This window comes from Cavia porcellus, unplaced genomic scaffold, assembly GCF_034190915.1.
Source record: "Cavia porcellus strain 051 isolate PalLab524CR breed Dunkin Hartley unplaced genomic scaffold, mCavPor4.1 scaffold_3, whole genome shotgun sequence".
NCBI lineage: Eukaryota > Metazoa > Chordata > Mammalia > Rodentia > Caviidae > Cavia > Cavia porcellus.
The window spans coordinates 23,900,911-23,906,910 of NW_026947486.1; the positions used below are offsets into that span (position 1 = coordinate 23,900,911).

Here is a 6,000-nt window from a genome sequence, read left to right on the forward strand (position 1 = left end):
ATAGTCAAGAATGACACGTGTGTGTAGCAGCTGAATATTACCTACTCTTCAGGCTAGCTTGTAATATTTAGTGGGTATACGGAAGCACCCATGTAAGAATGCCGATTATCTGAACTTGGTGTTAAACACCTGAATTCAGAGTATGTGTTTCCTGTGTATGTAAGCAATATCTAATGGAATGAATATAACAACTGCATACCTGTGACGACTGAGATACGATGCAGGACATGTGAAGGATTGAGTGTCACGTCTGAGAGATATAAGAAAATACCTCTGACTGTGCTTGACACCTGAAATAGAAAATGGCTTCTTTCTTACTTATTTTTCTCATTGCTGAGACAAAATGCCTGATATCCACAGTTAAGGGAGGCAAGGTTTATTGTAGCTCACAATTTGGAGAGGTTTCAATCCGGCTTCAGGCAGGGTGGCTTCAAGGCAGGGTGGGCATGGCCGATGGGCATCACAGAGGATAAATAGTCGATGGCAAAACAGGGCAGGCAGAAGGCAGGAAGCACCAAGCAAGTGACCACAGAAGCCCTCTTTCTGACCCTTACATTTCTATTCAGGTTACCTGCCCCTAGGGTGGGAAGCATGCACATCCTTCCCATTATCCACTCCCAGAACTATGCCAAACCAATCAGTGGACCAATTTAGTAATGACCCACCCTTAATCCCGGCATCGTACACTCTAGGTCCAGCCACCTCTGAAAAGTGTCAGATGTGACCACATGAGGCTTTGGGGTGGCGGGACACCTAGATACAAGCCATAATAGCTTCCAAATGAATGTAACAAAACAGCAAGTGGGTGTAACATCTGAATGTACCTGCCAGCTGAATGTGTGAAAAATACCCATTTAGCTCTTTCAAAAACGTTTGTTATCTACCTAATGTGTGTTAATCTTCACAAAGATGCTAGAAGTAGAGCAGTGGGCAAGAAAGACGTGATCAGCTTTAAATGAGTTCATGTCACATCTGAATGTGACATCTTAAGGAATAATTATGGCTACAGGGAAATAGCTTAAATGAATTTTTAAAATAAATGTTTTGTTTTAGAGTGGTTGAAGATTTAAAGAGAGCTTGAGAACTAGTACAGAAAGTTTCATGTGCCCTCTACCTGGCTAGCTCTAATGTTAGTATCACATAGCTGTAGCACACTTGTCAAAACTAAGCAATTAGCATTAGGATCTTGCTATTAACTAAATGACAGTTTCACAGGCATTTTTTCCACTAATTTTGCTTTACTCTTCAAGTGCTCAGTCCTAGATATTACATTTCAGTTAGACATCATTTCTGTTTTCTAGGATAACTCATTGAAAATAAAAGCTTTCGTTCATCGTATTTGATAATGCCATTTATTTTTTTATTTTGTGGAAATTTCGTAATAATAATAGGAGAATAACAAGAATATATTGCATCTTCAAAGTAGTTACTCAGAGAACAAGATATGGACATAAAATTTCTCCAATTGATATTAGCATGAGCCTTCCTTTTCAGTGAACTAAGAGACACTCATAGCACAGCTAACTTGGATTCTTATCCCCTTTCCCTCCCTTCCTTTCCCCTTTCCCCCACCCTAGCTCTTTTTTACTTTCAAACAATTTCTTCCCATTTCACAATATGTGTTGTACTTTCTAGACCTTATTTACTCTTTTAATTTCTCACACAATGAAGACAATGCGATTCTTACACATGTGAGTCTGATGTATTTCATGTAATAGTATGGTCTCAAGTTGTGTCCATTTACCTGTAAAAGTCTCAACTCTATCCTTCTTCGTGGCCAAGTAGTATTCCATCGCATAAAATATCGCATTTTAAAATCCATTCCTCGGTTGATGGGCATTTGGGTTGTTTCCAAGGTGTAGCTATTACCAATTGCGCTACTATACACACCTGTGCACATATTTTGCTGTGGTATGATGTTTTTAATTCTTCTAGGAAGATACCCAGAAGAGAAATAGTGAGGTCGAATGGGACTTGTAATCCTGGCTTTCTGAGAAGTATCCATACCGATTTCCACAGTGGTTGCATCAGTCTGCATTCCAACCAACAGTGGAGAATGGTTCTTTTTTTCCCCATGGCCCTGCCAGCATTTGTTGTTGTTTGATTTCTTGATGATAGCCATTTTTTCTGGACTGAAATTAAATCCCAATATGTTTTTTTAAAATTTGTGTCTCTCAGATGACCAAGTACGTGGGACATTTTTTCGTGTGTTTACTTTCTGCTTGTATTTCTTCATCTGAGAAGTGTATATTCATTTCAGAGGCCAATTTTTGGTGTTGTTTGTTTGTTTTGGTGCTGGGACTCAAATTCAGGATCTTGTGCTTGCCAAGCAGGCACCAGTGAGCTATATTTCTGGCCCCTTGATTCCCACTTTTGGGTTGGATCTTTGAACTTGGGGAGGTGGGGTCTGAAAGTTTTTTTTACAACTCTTTAGATGGGCTAGATAGAAGTCCTTTGTCTCAGCGACAATTGGCTAAAAAAAAAAACAGTAACAAATGCTGGCGGGGCTGTGGGTACAAATGTACCCTTCTCCACTCATGGTGAGCATGCAGACTCGTGCAATCCCTGTGGAAATCAGTGTGGAGATCCTTCAAAAACCTAGTATTGGAGGTCCTATTTAATCCAGCTATTCCCCTTCTGGGTATTGTCTCGGAAGAATTAAAACATCATACCACAGCAAGATATATGCACCTATGTTTATAGCAGAATAATTCATGATAGCTAAATCTTGGAAATAACTTAAATCCCCATCAACAAAGGAATGGATATAAAAAGACATGGTATTTTTATGCAATGAAGTACTATTAAGCTATAAAGATAGACAAACTCTAGGTTTCGATAGGTAAACAGATGCAACTACTGAAAGAGTTGCTGGCTCAGACCGGACACTTTAACCAGGAAAAGCCGCAGCCAAGTTACGGGGCTCCTGCCTCCCCCGCCCCTATAGATTTACCTGTAACCCTATACCCCCATCCCTAAGAACCTGTTTCTGGCGCCAAACGTGTGCCAATGAAATACCTGTGCATCTCTAATGGCCTTGGGGCACTGCCCTAAGCTTAGGCTATTTATATTCCCCCACGCCATGTGTCAGAGAGAGAGATCGCCAGATTCCAGCGGCCAGTGCGCCAGTCTTCTCTCCCCGTGTTCCCGGAATAAAGGCCTCTTTTGTCTTATACTCCTCAACTTTTGGAAGCATCTTTTATGCGTTGAAGACAATCCTATCATTTGGTGCCCTGTGACTCGATTGGCAGGCGATTGACTCGGGACACGCGCCCAATTGGGTCCCCCTGCCGATTCACGAACCGAAAACATCACGGCTTAACTCTGCGCTCCTCCTGCCAGGACGCGTTCCATCTCCTGCCAGCCACCTCCACTCACCGCCGCCCCGATTGATTTAAGGTGAGCACACTCCAAAAGACTCTTATCACTGGGCCCGGACCCAGTCGACTGGTCTCTCCCCCATTCGCATTAGCCTCGCCGCGTGGCACTATGGCTTGCTGATAGCTTTTCCTTTGTGCCACCAGATTTTTGCCTGCCTTATTCACCGATGGGTAATTTACTTCCTACATCCCAAAAAACGCCTCTACAATGTTTAATCTCCAATTTACGTACTTTAAAAATTAAAAATAGCACAAAAACTAAATTATTAACTTTTTACTGCCAGGAAGTTTGGCCTACCTGCCTGCTCCTTGACAAACGCTGGCCTCCAGCAGGGACATTCTATGTTTCAATTGTACAAACGCTCTATGATTTCTGTAAGGCCAGCGATAGAGTCATGGAACTCCAATACATAGAGGCATTTTTGGTTCTGAGGACACGCCAATCCCTCATTAAATCTTGTGCTCCCGCTGAGATCCTTTTGGCCACCTCTACCGCGGCTCAAACTTTTCCATCCTGCCCTCAAGATTCGCTTGAAGATGTTCCCCCGGTCTTTAGGTCATTGCACCTGCTTACACAGCTCGTTCTATCTCATTACCCCTCGCCGGCCTTCCCCCTGTGCCCGGTTCCCTCAGTTGTGCGGGTCACAATGTGTCACAGTTACCTTCCGCTGTGCGATCGTCTCCCCCTCCGCCTTCTGCGATGCAGGCTCCTCCTGGCGGCTCTGCTCCGCCTTCTGATACCTTCTCACCGCCTGCGTACCACACTAGGTCACGTTCCTTGTGCCCCGCCGGCACACAGCGTGATTTTTCTAGCTTGCGCGGACAGCCGCCATGCCCGCCGTGCTCTGGCTGCTATACTGGTAACAGGGTGTCGACGTGTTCCGGAAGTTCAGTTGGGTCATGTGGGCATGGAGCGCCGCCCGGTTTGCTTAGTTGCCATAGTGACGGGGCTCCGCCATGTTCCGGAAGTTCAGAGGGGCCGCGTGGCAACAGAGCACCACTGGGTTCAGATCGTTGTTATGGCGATGGGCCACCACCATGCTCAGAGGGGTCACAATGCAGTCTGCCTTTTGGTTACCATGGCGACAGCGTGCCACCATGTTCTTTCTGCTCTCACGATCAACAGGCGCCCTCTAGTGGCTCCCCTTGTAAGCATCAACAGCCGCCCTGTCACCCTCATTTTAAGCCACACAATACAATGTCATCTGCCTATACTTCCTCCTCACAGGGTAAACAGCAGCTGCTCTGTAGCCGCTCTTCAGATAACTACCCACACGCGTCTACCGGGCCGTTAGCCGCCCAGTGGCACTCTCCTCCGCGTCCATCTCCTCACGTTCTGCTGCCACTTCGGGAGCAAGCTGGCCCCGAAGGCCTTGTGAATATTCATGTGCCATTTTCTCTTTCTGATTTGTCTCAGATTACCCATAAATTGGGCAGCTTTTCTGTCGACCCACAAAATTATATGAGACAATTTGAATTTATTACCAATTGCTATGATTTAAACATTTTAAAGATGTTTATGTGATTTTAAATACCACCCTTAGCTCGCAAGAGCGAAATCAGCGGTGGCAAGCAGCTCGTGAGGAGGCTGACTGCAGACACAGGACAAATACGATTGACAATGACCCTGCCCTATAGCCGTGCCTGACCAAGACCCTAACTGGAACTATCAAAATGGTCAAGGTTCAAGAAAATTACATAAGATGATAGAGTGTCTGATTGTGGGCCTTAATAAGATTGCTCACAAACATACTAATTATAACGAGCTTTTAGAACAGGTCCAAGAGGCTAATGAAAACCCGGCTGTGTTTCTGAATCGACTTCGGGAAACCTTAATTAAATATACCAATGTAGACCCAGACTCTCATGAAGGGATGATTGTAGTTAATTCCTATTTTATTTCACAGTCTGCTCCTGATATTTGTGCAAAACTACAAAAGGTTGAACAAGGCCCTCAGACTCCACAAGGAGATCTACTTAAATTAGCCTTTCGTGTCTTCAACAACAGAGACAAGCTTCAAAAAGAGGAAAAGCAAGCTCAGAAATTAAGGCTTGCTAAATATCAGTGTGACCTCTTAGCAGTGGCACTCGGGGCTCCCAAAACAAGCAATCCACAACAAGGTGTGGCTGCCCAAGTCCCGCCCAGACCATGCTTCAAATGCAACAAGCAAGGATACTGGGCACGAGACTGCCCCAACCCTGGCACTCCTCCTGGGCCCTGCCCAATCTGCAAAGATGAAGGGCATTGGAGGAGCGATTGTCCTAGGCGCCAGGGAGCGACTAGGCCATCCTCTAATCCCTTGCTCTCACAGGAGGCTTTGTCAATGCCAGATTCGTTGCTGACTGACCTGCTCGGACTTGCTACAGAAGAATGATGGGGCTCGGGGCTCACAGCCCCCACTCCAGTCACCTTGACGGAACCCCGAGTCTCACTGGAGGTCTCAGGCAAAATAATATCTCTGCTTGTAGATACAGGGGCCACCTATAGTGTGCTTCCTGAATTTTCAGGACATTGTACTAAGTCTCTGATTTCTGTTGTGGGCGTTGACGGCCAGCCAAATCAACCTTTACAGACTGGGCCTATCCCATGCAGATTGCAGACCCTTTTCTTTACCCATAG

At 45.2% G+C, this 6,000-nt stretch overlaps 1 protein-coding gene across 1 annotated transcript in view; it reads right to left on the reverse strand.

Annotated features, from left to right (window-relative positions):
- LOC100720389 (melanoma-associated antigen D4-like) overlaps window positions 1–4,228 on the reverse strand; it is a 29,843-nt gene extending 25,615 nt beyond the window's left edge. The window contains exon 1 of the mRNA XM_063245867.1: window positions 4,043–4,228. The gene's annotated coding sequence lies outside the window, so the exon portion shown is untranslated. The remainder of the gene's footprint in view (window positions 1–4,042) is intronic.
- Window positions 4,229–6,000: the final 1,772 nt, after the last annotated feature.